At 41.0% G+C, this 17,168-nt stretch overlaps 1 protein-coding gene across 1 annotated transcript in view; it reads right to left on the reverse strand.

The window, feature by feature from the left end:
- The window catches only part of GMDS (GDP-mannose 4,6-dehydratase), a 425,077-nt gene that overhangs the window by 55,016 nt on the left and 352,893 nt on the right, over positions 1–17,168 (reverse strand). The gene's annotated exons all lie outside the window — the stretch shown is intronic.

Below are 17,168 nucleotides of genomic sequence, written 5' to 3' on the forward strand. Positions count from 1 at the left end.
TGTTATTCTCAGCTCACAGCACCCCCAAATAAAACACCAGCATTTTATCTGAAGGAAACTGAATAAGGCAATCAACAGAAAACACCATTTAGTTGCCACCTTAGTCACTACTGAAGACAGTCATGCTTGGGCAAGGTTACTTGCAGTAAATATACAGCCTTCCTTTATCATGTCAACCATGCCCGTCAGTCAGTATTAGCTGGTTTGGAAAACCAAGGTCACTTCTGACACGCTGATATTATAAACCTTTGAATAGGGTAAGACTGGTGAAATAAAATACTTGTTTTCCAAAGGATGAAAGTTTACAGCTAAAGTAAGCCTTCACTCAGTGTCTCCGTCTTTCCACTGACCCTGGCTGTGGGGGAGTATTTATACCACAACCCTGCTGAACTGCAGGCTATTTCATAGTGCTCCAGCTTTGCTGGCAAGCATTTCCACCCTAAGGGCCAAGACACCAGCCACCCCTTCCTTCCTCTGTGAGTAACCCTGGAGGGGATGCCTCGCTCACAAACTCCACCCTGGAGCAGGACTCGAGATCCCAGGGATCTGTCTGCAGCTCTCAGGTCCAGTCTCCCTCTAAGCCTCTACTCCAATATTAGGATGATTACTGTCAGTTATTAATGCGGGACCGAGTTTGGGAGTGATTTAAGCATGGTGTCACTTTTTTTTTGCTTCAAAGCTGACTTTTGATTGGTCATAGAGAGTAAGTGAAAGCATCTGAATGGCAATGGAGCTATAGCACTCTTGCAGTCACACAGAAGGGGAAAGCTTTGTAAACTCATTCTTTAAACCAACACTTCAGAGTAGCTGTACAGCAATACTCACAAGCCTTCTAACTGCAGCATTCCATCAGAAAAAAGCAGAGGGAAAGAGGCAAAGGTTTACAAACTTACACCACAGGACAGTGTGTGTGTGTGCGCGCGCGTGCACGGCTCTTCAAGTTATCTTAGCAAAAGAAAAGACATTGCAACTGCAATTCCCTTTCTTACCTTGCCCAGATGTGGGGTGGGATCCCCATTTCCTCCCCTTGCAGTCACCCCACTGAAAACCCTCACTGAGGGGCATAAAGCACTTTGTTGAGAGCATTCACTCTCCAGGCAGTGGGATCCCTTTTGTTAAAATACACCATGCAAATGAAACCTGGGCGCCACTGAAGGCTGTGGCCAGGATTTCAGCCTCCACCTGACTGTGATCATTTCCATACTTTACCTCTTTGGCCTCTGTATGCTGCAAGGTGGTCTACGACAGGCGCCAGCACCATAGTACATTAAAATCAATTTCACCTCAGAACCAATGGCTCCATTTGTAGTGTATGTCAAGTGTTAAGAGATTTGTTTCAGAGCCCACAACTTACAACCATGTCAATTCAACGTATTTTCCTAAGAGGACATACACTATTTATAAGGCTACCTTCTTGTTCTCCGCTAAAAGTAGTTCCCAAGGTTCTCATTTCACTAACCTTTTAAAGCATTGCTTTGGCAAAAGATCACAAGCAGGAAGCGTAAATAATGGGATGTACTTAATTTAAAGATGCCAAAGTCCAAATACTGTTGTAGCCAGGTTATAACTCATGGCATCATCAAACATTGTCTATCTAGATCTGCTTTGCTATAACACAGGTACCAATTACTTTGTTATTTTTGAGCATAACACCAAGGAAATCAGGCAGGAAAAATCAGTAATAACAACTATGATATATTCACCACTCACGATTATCTGTTGTCGTTTACCTCTTCTATTGCTGAAGCTGTCGCTGCTTAGCATCTTTCTTTAGCATTCCACTCATTAGCCAATACACATAAACAGAGGTATTTATTTTTAATAGTGTTCCCTATTAAAATTCCCTTATAAAATTGTACAGTTTTTTACACTAACAGTCCCTAGCGCTTTGTTTTACAGAAGTGTTAGGATAGTGCTCTGGGCAATTACTCAATAGTACTGGAGTACAGGAGTTGTTAACCTATGGCTCTGAATCAGCAAAGCTATAAATATACCTTAACACATTATTTAATTAAAAGAATGGTAACATTCCAAACATCTGTGCTTCTTCGGATAACCTTCTGCAAATACACCCAGACAGGGACTTTAGAGATATGTAATGGAAACACATATCAGAAGTAGAGAACCAAGTAGAAATATTCACATTGTTGGTGATTCTGGCAGGGGAAAAAAGTTTCCTTCAATAAAAAGCAAAAGATTTGTTTTTTTTTTTTTTATTTTTCTATGTAGTAAACAGCAGATTTTTATAGGTGCTTTCAGTCTACTCTGAAGCTGTGTGAAATACCTTGTCAAACAAAACTGAGAAAGTACCAATTTGGCTGTGAAGTTCTGTCATTTTCTGTTGTGTAATCTTGTCCCTGGCTAAGCATAAGAAACTGTACAAGATACAGACTTTGTAGCTCTTAAGAGAGTGCAAGAAACACTTTCCAAAAGGCACTGGCTCAGTTCTCATGAACCCCTTTTTCCCTCTTTTATGACTCCTCAGCAACTCAACTGGTTGCAGACTGCTCTGCAGAGCCGTCCCTCCAGCTGGTGTTTGCCTCATGACAGAGTTGCACATGGATTACAACTCCCAGCAGTCACCAAGCACTGTTTAAATGGGATTTAAACAGAGAAGAAAGAGAGACAAAGCACATGTATGCGCACGGCACGTGCATCTCGTCAAGAATGAACACCAAATCAAGTTCTGTTTTGCTTACCAATATCTGGGAAAAAAAGATCAAAAAGTTGGACTCTCTCCCCTTTTTTTGCCTGTAGAGTACTTCCAGGCACGTGCTTTTTTGCTTTTGTTCTGGGTAAGCACAGCCTGGGATTCTTGGGGATCTTTTTAAAAGGCATGTCCTAGAATAAAACCTAAAGTTCAAGGAGACACTTGCATGTTCAGCTAGTTGGGCAGCAAAAGCAGTAGGCACTGGGGAGTAACTGGAGTGGGGAATTTGTGTTCTGGGGCAAGTGCCGCATATTTCTTTTGGAAAAAAAAAAGCATTAAGTAAACCAGAAGTATTTTAGCTGTGAAGAGATGTAACTGAGTAAAAATGCAATCTCTAAATACATTTGAAAAGGCAGAACTGAGTGATAACAGACAATTGTGGGGAAAGAGGAAGGAAAATGCTGGAATGACTAATGATGATATATGAAGATGGGTAATTAGATGATCACATTACAGAGAGTTAAGTGGAAGGCTAGGGAGAATAATAACGTATGAAGACAATGTATCTCAATAGAGAGGTATAGTCACTCTGTGCACAAGTAGGTGGTGAGAAGCAGCAGGACAGGAGACAAGCCTCAGCCCTGCAAAAATACTGTACACTTCCCACATGACATGTGCCAGTAGCAGAATTAAACTGATACCTGAGCCTTCACTGAAGTAGTTTAATAATAATAAACTTGCCCTGTAAAGCCCATTTTAATGTAGAAGAAGTATAAGAAGGTCAGTGTAAATGAAAATGAGTTCCCAAACTCTCTACGCAAAACTTTCTGCCTCTACAGCATCAGAAAGCGTATATAACTCACCCAAGGGGACACAGCAAATCAGTGACCTTAAACCATCTGATCCTTAATGCCAAGTTTTCTATATTTAGTAGAAAAACTACAGGATAGATCTATTTGGGTCTGTTAGATAATAACTGCATCTTTTAGAAAGAAGAAAAAGATGGGTGCCATACAATCCGTGTAAGAGCTAGATGAAACCATACTTACCTCCTATAATGTTTTAGTCATCCTGAATATAAAATACGTCTTTTAAAAGTACGCCACCAGGAATGCTTGTGAAGATACCTTGCAACTGCTGAAAATGTGCACTGGTCCGAAATTTATCGTAACACAGTTACCAGTATAACACTTGTATGATATAGCCAACAAGCCACTATGTCATAACATTTTTTCCTCATGAAGATTAAATTTGTAAAATTGGCTAATGAGCTGATAGCGGAGACCATGGCTACATGCCAGATATTCTCATTTTCTTTGGATCTTCCTTTAACTGCAGGCACATGAGACCTTTATATTTAAAAAATGTGTCAGTACAAAAATGTGTTGCAGACCATTAATTTGAAACTCTAATGCAAAGAAAGAAGGGCCTAAAATTTCAGAACAGGCTTCCATTGATCGACCAAAGAGTGGAAAGTACTAATAAAAATGCTGTAAAACATTTAAAGATGGTATCCAAGGAGTTTCCAGTAAGAGGATGAGCTCCTTGGGTCTCAGGGCACTGAAAAGCTGTCTTGTTACCCAGCCAGTGAACTCGGTTTGGTATGCTTGCTTCAGCTTTTGCATGCAGGTAGAAGTCTGCATTTATGGGCCAGAATCTTAACAGATGTGATAAACAGGTTCCCAAATATGTTTCTCTAAAATCTTAGCAAAGATATAACGGTGATTATTACAGTTTGTGTCTAAAAATCTCTGCCATCATCAAGGATCTTTCTGCTCTAGCTGTGGTGCAAACCAGGACCAAAAGAAATTTTCCTGCACAAAACATTCATAATCCAAGGCCATGCTGCACATTACTGAACGAGCTAACAACTTGAAGCCATACGGCTACTGTGACAAACACAGGGTTTTATATGAGCTAATTTACCCTGCTTCTGCTGCACTGAAGCATTTCACACTCTTGTGACTAGATTCCTTTACTCGACCTTTACTCAAGTTGCATGCATATGCTCTCAATACATAAAATGGAGCACAAATAAATAGAGATACAGGGCAGTGCGAGGAGACAACAACAAACAACAACAGTGGTCATCAGGATGCACAAGAAGTCATAGCACATCACTAGTATAGTGATTTTTGAGGGCAACAAAAAAGTTTTCAGGAGGGATCTGAGGGTACAAAAAGAGGAACCTGTTTGCTTTCTTTGCAGCAGCAATCAATGGGATGTTTTGTAGAGGGGGCAAAAAAGAAGCAACAAAATGGAACACTTGTAAGCTCCCCCCATCAAAGCATCACCTTATTAGGCAAAATAAAAATGAATTTGAGGGATAAGAACAAATCAAAGCAAAACAATATCTTGGACATGAGCAAATGATGTTATCAGCATGCCTGGAACTTAGTTTTGGAGGGAGCCATCTCTATATCTATGCCTAAGGCCATCTGAATATGCAAGGCCACTTACCAACATGATATGCAATGAGAACATTTTAGTTCAGGTCCAAATGAGGTCTAACAGGCTCAAGGCCCTATGCATTCTTTCTTTTTTTGAAGAAGCCTAACCTTGCAGCTGAAACATACTCAATTTGACACAAAAGCAACACAGGAAGAGTCTATCAAAAAAGGATATTAGTCCTTTTCACAGTCTTAGGCTTAACTGTACAAGTGTTTCTGGAAATGTTTAATAGAACAAAAGTATGTGAAAAAAGAAAAAAAGAAAAAATGCAGGCAGAGCTGATGTAATTTTTTTTTTTTTTTAATAATCATTTTTATATTGCCTAAATCCCTAAAGTCGGTGTCTGGACTCTGTCTGGAGGCTTCCCAAAAATCACTGCTTGTCAACACCCTTTCCACAGAAATGAGTCTGTTTACCTCCACCAGTGCATTGTCAAGTCATCTCTTCCCATTCAACCTTACAGTTTAAATTGGTATCCTTACAGAAAAGTCTAACCCTCCCTTTCCTTATCCAGGAATCTCTCTAATATCTAAAGCCCATGTTAAAATAATTTATATTAACAGAATGCCTTTCTTCAAAGTGCATCTCTACAGAGATCACTGTAAATGTTTAGATGGTACTTACTACGAGAAGGTCCAAATTTGCCAGTTGATAGCAATGAATAAAAGGGAAACTAAAAAAATTCTAACTGGATATTAATTCATTTTGAACCTGATCCAAAATGAACATTTTCCTGTAAAGGAACTTGATATAAAGTTCCTTCCTCTGCCTCAACAATCTACTCGCTGCTTTTGGAAGAGACACAGGTGTGATACACCTGCTGGAGCGTGCCAATCTCCTGAACCGTCTTTGACAGGTTACACAGGATCCCTGAGAAAGCCTTCACATCACCCAGTGTCTGAGGGCATTCTCGCTATACTATGTCTTGTGAAGTTTTGCTTATTGGCAACGGCAAACAGCGTCAAGCTGAGTTCTCGGCAGTTAACAAGACACTGGAAGACCTGAGGGACAACCCAACTTCCTCAGGCTTTACAGAAGAAAAAGTAGTCGGTAACAAGGGGAAAGTTGATACACAAACCAAGGATGCATTCACATCCGATGCATTTAGCTCTTTCTGTCTCTAGCAGTCACTGGCATTCATTGGTGCGTGGAAAAAGTTATTGATTACATTCCTCTGACGACTGTGCATATCCCTTCAGCAGACCCTTTCCTCTTACCACCATAGATAGGACAATCCTTGGCAGTCCCAGCCAAAAGCAACCGCGACTCCAACCACTTTGTCACATTTCTAAATGGTCCCTCCCAGCTCAAAGTCCTGGTAAGTCATACCCAGATACATGCATAGCAGCTGTCTGTGTTGTCCCAGTGCTGTAGCTAAACCTTCAAGTCAGTTGTCCGTATGTCAATGTACAAAATGCCTGTTTGATGAACTCTGGCATATAATGCTGATCCTCACAAAAACCACAGCAAGTATATCAACTGCCACGTCCCTGTGCACATGGATCATTTCTCCCAGAAGTTCGCCCCCAGCAATCGTGGCACTGACACCTGCTTCCTCTAAAAGCAACTCACTAGCTGAAGTAGCTGCTGGATGCAGACGTTTGCATCTGGGGTATTCTCAGTCATAGCAAGCTATGCTATCAAGAGTATCAAACGTAATTGTTTCACGCGTTAGTCTGGACTAGGAAATCCTTCACAAAGCCATATTTAAGAACTTAATGAAGTCAATCATGTCTTTTTGTTTAACTCCATCCAGCAGTTAAGCCAAAGTAGAACTAACTGTGGTCACTAATACTAGAAGGCAAAAATAAGAATACTTCTTGTGAGCTTTCCAGCACACAAACTGCTTGTCATCCATCACCAACTCCCTTTGGCTGTTCTTCAAGTGCACCATAAGTCTTCACTGCTGTGAATCTCTACTGTTATGAATAACGCACATTCCTGTGTTTCTGTTTTTACTCCCGTGTCCACCTTCCCCTTGCATTCATTATGCCACACAGCTATTGAATTATTATAGCGATGGGTAGCTTACCTTTAGGGCCAGTCAGGTTCTAATCATGCCAACGTTTTGTTTACAGTGCCTGAGCTGTGTGACTCCTTTGGGATTCACTTCATTGGTCAAGATTAATTTTGGTCTTTATTTTAAGCCTAGAAGCCATCCAGAAGGCATCTAACAAATATGTGAAATACAGAGATAATACCAATAAGCACCTTAGGGAGGAGACAGAAAAAGAAAGGTCAGGAAAAACACCTAAATACTACCTTGGAAACTCATCTGCAAGCCCTTTCAGCCAACTATGTGCAAGATAAAAGACTGTGGTAACCTTATAGGATTAGCACTTCAGAAGAATTGTTTAGAGTGAGGAGCGAATGTCACAACATGTGATCAGTAGTGACACTGCAGTATAAGAAGAGGCCCCAGCGGGCTTTCTTTCATACCTATGAAAACTGTGCACAGAGCAAACTTGGCCCTGTCACTCACCTGAGCTCTTCCTAAAACCTCACATTTCCTCTGTTTCCAATTTCACCTTTATAACCCACCTTTTAATCTCCTCCAACACATGGAAACAGAAACTACGATCAAGAGGGAAATGCTGCCAAAGATTAGAGGCTTGGAAATTTACAACTGTTATCTAAGGGAAAACTATAGTGGGAGCCAATTGCTTTAGTCAGAAGTCTTTGTTATTGTAAAGAAGCTTTAATATATGTTTTTGCTTTCTAAATCAGAAGGTGGAAGTGTAGTATTTTATGGGTCAAACAGAAGAAAAAATAAAAACAAAAGCAATTCAACTCCTAGTCACCCAATCTGGAAATTTGTAAAAATAAGGTCTGCAAAGCACTAACTTGGTAACAGATGTACTGAATTATAAACATGAACTTGTCACAGATTACTGTAAAAAAAACAGGCAGGCGTCCGATTTTAAAACACATTTTTTTGTTTTCATTATTGTTAATCCACCTTTCCCCTTACAGCTATTCAATACAAAGCATGACTGAAAAGCGGTACCAGTTTAGCAATCTGGAGGAAGGAAAAAAATTAATGTTTTCAAAAATTACAGAACAGTGTTCCAGAAAGAAAATCTGATTTAAAAACTCATTTCTGTTCAGCAGTCAAGTGGTCTGTTTTGAATTTCAATGGCTATCCGTAGCACTGAGGTTTCTGTGTCACTGCATACAGAAAAAGCTGACGAGGAATGGTGCTGTCTTACTCCATTCCTAACCACAACCCAGTAGATAAAGTCTGAAGTCACAAGTCAGCTGAGAGCTCTACCAAGACTATTAAAATGTACTGGCAAAGCTGGAAGGAAGAAATTTAAATGAGGCCAGGTTAGATGTTTCAAAGGGATGAGTGACTGATCCTGTTTTATGTTATGCCAGACAATGCTAATAGTTTAAACACTAGCTCTGTCAAGTGAGAAATAAATATATTATCGTCTGTGAATTATTAAAATTGACTTCACCTACTCACCTTTAGACTTTTCTGGCTGAAAGGAAAAAAAAAATCAAGAAAAAAAAAAAGTCTTGCAAGAGAGGCATGCACTCTTAATCTATTACTAATGTCTTGAATCCTGTTAATATTTTTCATATTGTCTGCTTTGGTGAGCTCAGACACTATATGTGAGGAATGAGCAAAAATTCCAGCTGATCCTAGGCATAAAGCTCTTTAATGTTTAAGTCTCCCCTGCTCTGCAGATAATTACTGTCTCCTCTTTCACCCATCCAGCTGGGACATCAGACAATTTGGGAAGCATCCAAGATGGGCATGAAGATCCATTTCCTGGTTCATGACAAGTACTGTAGATGTTTATGCCACAGAGATAATTTTGTAGGGTTTTATTCAGCAACAAAAAAAATTTTCAAAAGTTTTTTAGATCTACAAGTCTCAATTTCCCCTGCAACTCACCCATACAAGCTCTCCTTGAACACTAGGGAAGTATTAAGGATACTAAAAAATAATTACACAATGTAAATGTTTTAAAGTTCTGATAAGGTCAGAATCATCGCTATGGGTTTTTAGTGGAATACAAAGATGAGACATGAAGATATGGAAAGTGGTTAAGCGCTGATCAACAGCATCATCATCACAGGGTAGCAACAATAACAAAGGTTCCACCTTTTCATGCCTCCATCATGAAGTTGTTAATTTACAAATGATGACTCTAAAGGTGATAGAGGGGAAAGGTGAAGGTTTATTTATTTTTTAAACAACCACTTCCAAACCTCCACATCCTTTCAACCATTTGCCCCTTTGAGAGAAAGAGTAAATGGTTAAGGACAGAGATACAAGTCTGAACAAAAACTTCTTGTGGGTTTTTTGGGGGGAGACAGAAGACTTCTAGGATCAATCTAAAAGAAAACCTGACTACCCTAGAAAAGTACCGTCCTGCCCCCCAAATTAGGCTTTCGTTTGAAAAATTGAAAAGCCAATTTTGTTATCTTTTTTTTTTGAGCAGAATACTTTTTGACTTTTTTTTCCCATAAGTAAAGTTAAAACATTCCACATTTTCTAGGGGAATAAACTTCAAATAACTAAAGAAATAAAAGAAGAAAGAAACCTACTGTCATTTTTGGATGGTGAAACACTTAAAAAACATGAAATGAAAGCTTTTGGAGACAAACCCCCAAACCCTCCTGCTTCTTCAGAACTGGCTGCCTTTTTATGCATTTCTCCGAACCTGGTCCGTATGGCCCTTTCACACTGCCCTGCGGTGTCCCTCAGAGGGACAACTGCACTCTCTCTGATAATGTCTTTAGCAGTGCCAAAGTAACACTGATACATATTTTGCAGGAGGTGGCACAGGATTTTGAAAATCAGTGGCTTGAAGTACCATCTTTTAAGCAGGAAAAATATTAGGTGCCATGGCATCCCCAGGCTCGAGACAGCTATGCTTCCAGCAAACCACTGACTGGAAGACTTCATGCTGAAAAAGACTGATGTCAAGGCATCTGCTGACCCAAACTCAGCAGAAGCTGCTTTTAACAACACTAAAACCATCTCATGGCTTCTCAGATGAAACACACGAACATTCTGTGGCTGTCATCTTCCTTTGTGCACCCACTCACCCATAAAATAAAATACAAACAGCTGAAGGCAGGCAAGCTCTTACGAAGGTTGGAGAAATTAGACAGGAGACTAGCCCTTAATTCCAGATTTGCTGAAGGAAACCTCACCTCTGTCTCATATCCTCTGTATTCAAAAGCCATTTTTATTTTCATATAAATCATGTCATTTACGGTTCTGTGCTGCCATTCTAAAACCATTGCAAGAGTTGAGTTGGCACAGCACGCTTAAAAGAAAAGGTTACAACGTGGTGGGAAACAGTCAAAATTTGAACAGTATTGTTAACGTATTGCTTGACTTTTAAAATCCCATTGTAAAATGAAACAAACAGCTTCTGAAAGGGAGACAGATCTTCAGGCATGTTCCACTTTTGAATGTGAACCAGCAATTGGTCTGTAAATGACCTCAACCACCTCTGACACCAAGGTCTTTAGAAAGCCCTGGTGGGAACAGTTTTGCGCTGAGCCACTCTGCCAGTAGTCCAGTCACACTGGACACTCCAAAATGTGGTCTGAACCACAGTTCAGCTCTTTTCAATGTCTGATCTCGGGTAGGAAATGGGGAATAGGCTGTAGGTGGTGGAGACCGTCGGCAGGAGGGAATACTTGGCAGCTGTGACAAATGTGTCTCTGGTGCTGCCTGAGCCTGGACTTCTGTCGTGGCTTTTGCCTGCTCCAGGCTTTCTCCCGCCCTTGTGACTTCCCTTCAGAGGCTTTGCATTTCCCACCACATCTGCTGGAGCACAGGGAGTGTTTGTATGGGACAGGCATAGGACAGGCAGCGATAAGAAAACAAGGGATGGTCCAAATGAGGGTGAGACAACAGACAGAGATAACAAGGGGGAGGAGGAGGCCAAATGGCAGGCCAAGGGAAGGGGGAGGCAAGGGGATAAGAGGTGAGATAAAGAGAGACTTTCTGTGCATGAATAAACAAGACTAAGTGAAGAGGTGGTGGTGGTAAGACCCCCCACTGCCAGGAAGGCAGAGAAGAATTACGGGCAGGAAACGTCACTGCAGGAACAGTTGATTAAAACTACAAACTGCATGAACTTGGTCTAATCCCTTCTTGCCTGCACAGCCACCCTAAGAGAACCTGGCTAAAGAAACCGTCCCGAGCTATTTCAGCACCTCTGCCCCCAGTACTGTGCTCACGCACAATGGGGCAGGCAAACAAGAATAATCAGCTGGCACCTCCTGAGTTCCCACAAACGTTTGGGCTGGTCAGCTCAGTTCCCATCACAGACGAATTACTTTCCTTCATATTAAGATGCAGCAATGCACGTAAGCACACTCTTAGCTCCGAGTATGGAAACTGTCCCTATTAACTATTCATGCCCTTGAAGTGAAGCACTTGCTTGGATGCCCTGAATCAGGGCCTAATTAAGGAGGTAAACAGCCTTCTCTCCTCATTCATCTCTCCCTCAGCCTTAATCCTCCAGCCACCTAAGTTTAATTTAAAAATCTGTTTTCAGGAGTTGAACCTGGATCTGTCACATCCAAGATTGCCACTAATTGCTATGTGTCAACAGGATTTAGAAAACCGAGCAACAAATTAAAACCACCAACCCTTCTGCCTGGGTGACAGCTTTATCTTTACCCACTAGCTTTTCAATGGGGTTGCAATCTCTTTACCCACCCAGAGTGGAACATGGCATTGCCCAAAGTCAGTCAGAGATTTCTTCAGCTAGTCTGAACATTTCTGAAGAAAAACTACTGATCTTGTAAATGAACATATGGTGCAACACCCAGGGTGCAAAAGCACTTCAACTTAGACTCCAGGAGGTAAGAACACCCTCCTCCTCTGGCTAGTCTTGTCGGATAGTTGTGGTATTAGGGGATCAGAAAGAAGACTCAGAGAGACAGGCTGATGTTCTCAGGAAGATCAATGAGGATGTGAAGGTCACAGATGACACATGGCTGGTTTCAAAACCTCAGGAATGACAGCAGGGAAAGAGGTGGTGAAGGAGGAAGGGGAACAGAGCCAGCTGTAGAAGTTGCCAGAGAAATATTTTGTTGGAGGCACAGCAGAGGAGGAGCAGGATGATGCAAAGAGAAGCAACTGAGTAAAGCACAGCGTACGAGGACTGCAAACAGTGGTGTCCAGAGGGATTCCTTTACTGGATGTGCCTGTCTACTACTGATGTAATGAGCTAGTTATGAAGCAAAAAGTCAGAAATGTGTGTGGGAGTGTTGGAGGGGCACATATTAGGTGTCTCCTCCTACAAGAAAGGAGGTAAGCTAGGACTCCTGCTAAGAGTCTGTTAAGAGGATTAAACAAGACAGTGAGCAAGACTGGACACGAGCCTGCTGAACCTTCTCAGGTTTGGTGACATATTGAGGGGAAAACCTGATAGCAAAAATGATCTTCCTATCTTCTAAGGAAAAACTAAGATGAACAAAATCAGAGTGAAATAAAAAAAGTAGAAAGCTACTTGTGGAGGGGCAGTTGTGTCCACTAGGAATGGCAGCAGAGCACAACTGCATCAGGCTCTCCTCCTAACTTTGCAGCCGCCTCATGATCTCACTCAAGCAGTGTAGTCTGTCTGCTCTGCCATACGTGTGTTTCAGAAGCAGAAACACAGCGATACTATTTTTTTAAAACCTTTTTCACATGCTTGTTGAGAAACATTTAAACTATGTTAAGTGCTCAGTGCCTTGTAGATGCTATACAGAGACAAGCTACTACTAATCATTATTTTACTTGGCTGAATTTGACATGTATGTTTTCAGAGATACTTCTGAAATGCCTGATATGTAAGGCCTTAACTAAAACAAACAAACAAACAAACAAAATCTACTGCAGGTTTTATTAGGAGGAGGGACAAAGAAAAGGAAGAAGGTGGCAAAGCAATGCAGAGATAGTGCTGAGTTTGAAGTAAGGAAAGATATACACATTTTGGCTGACACAGCAGCAAAGTCAGCTTGGAGGAGAATTAAGGACACCAGAGGTAATCATTTACTAAGGCAGTAGTTTTCAGATGTTGACATACATTTTCAGAACAAGGAGAAAAAAAACCCAGATAAGAGAAGCCTGTCAGAATTATGACAACTTGGAACTTCTTTACCTGGCTGCTAGTGAGGAAAATAGACAGGAAAATCATCTGAAGATTATTCTTCCTTGAATGCTCCCATTTCATTTTCATGAGTATTAATACAGGCCACATATTGACATTGATGAGCAAAAAGATCCTTGAGGAAGGGAAGCACGTGTTTCCTTGTGCAGACATCTGAACAGTTTACAGTCACGGGCGGCTCTAAACTTAAGAGTAGGAAATGAAGCTTGTATGAAAACTGAAGTGGAAGTGCGGGGCATTTAGGGTTTTGTGATCATGGTTTCATTAGACTCTAAATGCTCTTTAGGGCAGGAACACTTAGAGGAGTTCAGAAATGTTTTCAACTTTAAGAAAGCTGACTTTGGGAGAATGTGATATGCCCCAAGGAATTTTTACTGGAATCCTATGAAACATGGGAAACACAGAGCTGAATTTTTAAAAAACATCTGAAGAGACTGAAATTTAAAGCCATCCTGCTTAATTCCAAGGAGGAAAAAGGGCAACTGGGGCCAAATGCAGTTAAGTAAAGATGTAAAGTTTAGTGTAAGCAACACATAGAAGACTTGGGAAATTTCTTATCTGTCTATGTATCTGTATCTATTTAGATACAACAAACAATCCTTTGAAAAGTAAACAACATGGTAAAAGAGTGATACAGAACTTCTTAGGAGTTAGAGCAGTTTTAAAGAAATAATTCCAGGAGGACAAAGTATCTTTTGACACTGCCATGAATTTTTTCTTCTAACCATTACATGGAGTTTCATTTATATCAGTGCTAGAAAGGACTGGGAGAAAAATGATTAATTGCTTAAGGCATACAACAAAAGCAAGAAGTTAGCAAGCTAGCATGCCCTTTTTTTCTTTGAAGAAGAATAATAAGAGGCCAGATGATTGCTTAAATATTAGCATCACATTGTGACAGAGTTTCCAGGGCTTGCTTAAAGGAAGGAAATTTGCATTGATGTGTGTACATCCTCAGAGTTATAGCCATAACAAATGTGATGCACGAATACAACCTGCAGTTCCTATCCTAGGCAAGCTGTAGGACAACTGCAGAAACAGGTGGGAGGGAAGGGGAAGAATTCCCTGTAACACATGCAGAGCATTAGATTCAGAGAAAAAAACAACATTTATGTATGGTTGAAAACTTTCTCTCCCCCCCCCTCCCCTTTTAAAAAGTAACATAAACTCCTAACAGAGAGCTATATACATCTTAAGTTCTGTGATGATGGGACAGACCAGTGAGACCTGGAGTTAATCTTCATTGTTGCAAGAAAGGGCAATGAAATGAAGCAAGCTCCTATAGAACTGTTACCTTAATATCTGCAATGCAAAAATAATAGAGGCAATTTTACTCAAACACCTTAACGGGCATAATTTGATTAGAAGCAATTGTGCAATTCTTGGAGGGAAATTTCTGCATACAAATTAATAGTAATTATCTTGCTGAAAGATAAGAAAATTAAAGACAAGCCCTAATTCTCTAAAAATTACCCAACGTCAGGGGTTGAGAGACCTGATGCTTCCGACATTCTGTGCTGCAGGGCTGCTTGTTTCCAACTGACTGAGGTGGCTCATTAAATTTTGGTTTTAACTTTTAAAAGAAATTTAAAATCAATTTTAGTATTATTTTTGTGAATAACAAATAGATTCTTTAAATCCAAATATAAATTATGTTGCCTACCTACAATATGAACATTCTGATTGTAACAAAAGTAGAAAAGACTAGTCAGACCATTTCTGAAGTATTTACATTTTACAGGTGAGTAAACTGTAGTGGAAACTTATCTTTACATGCCTAGGGCAGCAAATGAGTGTAAAGTATGACCTTACTAGCCACGTGCTAAAAAAGCGTGCAAAATGCATGAAAGCATCTTTCATAGTGTATCAAGTTCAGTATAAAAAGCAAACTTGTCACAAAGCTTCTGTGAAAACTGTAGATTTTAAGAAAGGCAGAAGTAATCATTTTTCCCCAATCCTTGCAGCAGGTTAGAGTCTCCAAATACAATTAAAAATGGGTCAGAAAAGATACTGATAGGAGTTTGATACAAGCAGAAAGAAATTATACCGATAGGTTTGTAGATGGCAAGATGCAAGGAGGGAAGGAGAGAGACAGGCATTAGAAGCATTAGGAGGAACAATTCCCAAGGCCGGTAAATATCAGGGGGCCCCAAAGCAGTCAAAAGCAGAGTGAAAAGATTTAGAGTCAAGGCATTCACAGGGTCTACTTAGTTTGACCAGAAGACAGTCTCACATTTCAAGGTTTCTTCTTCAGTACAGCTAAGCTTTTCAATGGGAGGCCTTGACCCCAGGGATCACTAACTGAAGAAAACAAATGTGTTTTCAAATGAGTGTATTGGCACTGTCAGAACTGACTGTACACAAGATTAAACGATATTTATTTTCACTTTCCAGAATACCATGTTAAATTTTAGAGAGACAGACAGACAGAAACGTTTCCAAATAAGACATGAGAATCTGAGCATCAGATTTTCTGTGTCAGCTGGGATTCAACAGCAGAATTCCTGTTAACTGATCTGGCTAAGCCTCCTTCCAAAATGTCAGCCTGAGGCTTTCTTGCCTTCAGCGGTCTTGGTGAGGGTGGTGGGAGGGGGACACGTGCCGTCAGTCTGTTTCAGTTTTCTCATTGCTTTTCCTCACCTTCTCCTGATGGATTGGATTTTGGTCTGGCATTTTGGAATTTCACAGATGTGATTCCCTGACTGAAACAAACAGAAGCTTGCCTGCCTTTGATAAGGAATGGAAATAAAATCAAAATTTAAAAAAATGAAAGTGATTCTGGGTACCCAGCCCGAGATGCTCTAAAAAGGAAACTTTGATTGCAGGCAGTGGATGCCACATCTCTTCATAGAGGAGTTTGGTCACAGTTCATCTGCTTATTCCTTACGGCAAAGGTGCTTCATCAGAACCCATTTTGTGTTTCTACCTTGATCATACTTGAGCAGCTTCACAGCCTTCTTGGGTCCACAGGAACCAAGTAGGGACTGTGTTAAACACAAGGCGAGATGGGGGCAGCGGAAGAGAGAGATGGAGCACAAGAGAAGGCGGCCTACGACAGACCAGATAATTTCAGATAAACATCAGATGTCTACTGAGTTTATACACAGTGCTATTTCAAGGCCACATTCCACTCTGTATTTGAATACATCCCTATACTCATGTATGGACCCACTAGCAATTGCATAAGCATTCCTGAGGGACCTGTACAGTGAGCTGAATTTAAAATCCAGAAATTGTGTTCCCAAAAGGAGACCAATAAGAATGGAGAGGAGACCATGGGCACCCCTATTTCAGCAGAAAAATGTCTGAGCACATGACTAAGGTGGAACTACAGTGAGGGCTTCAGAATAGCTACATACTACCCGTGAATTTTGAGGAGTGAATATGTACTTGTTAGTAAGAGGTAGGACAAAGCAGGAAAGTGGGTCTCACAAAGCGCAGACTTGTTGGGTCAAGTGTCCTTTTCCTGTTTGGCAAGTCCTTTTGTCTCTGTGTCCTCCTTATCATCCTGACACCTTACCAAAGCACAGAATGACGGACAGATCTTAATGACTTCCGAGCGTTTGATTCCTGTACACTGGCCCAGCCCTTTTTTGCATAACCTGAAAATCTCTATTCCCCTCTGAATTTCCACTTTAGAACCCATGTCCACTGTCACACACACGGCTCCCCACTCCCACCCTGCAATCTGTGTCAAGACAAACATGCTCTTGTCACATCTTGCTTGAATCACGGCAGCTGAAGCCAGCACTTCTGAATGGACGGACTGACAGCCGAAGCTGCGTCAGCAGCCGGCGGGGCTGGTATCGCCCTCCCCAGGAGATGAGAACATCCTCTCCTGGGCACACCCACTCCCACATCGCACAATTGGGGTTATTGTTCCCTGTGTCCAGAAACCAGGCTCCATCCTGTACCATCTCTGTGCGTTGCCA

The sequence above is a fragment of the Buteo buteo genome, chromosome 20, assembly GCF_964188355.1.
Source record: "Buteo buteo chromosome 20, bButBut1.hap1.1, whole genome shotgun sequence".
Taxonomy (NCBI): Eukaryota; Metazoa; Chordata; class Aves; order Accipitriformes; family Accipitridae; genus Buteo; species Buteo buteo.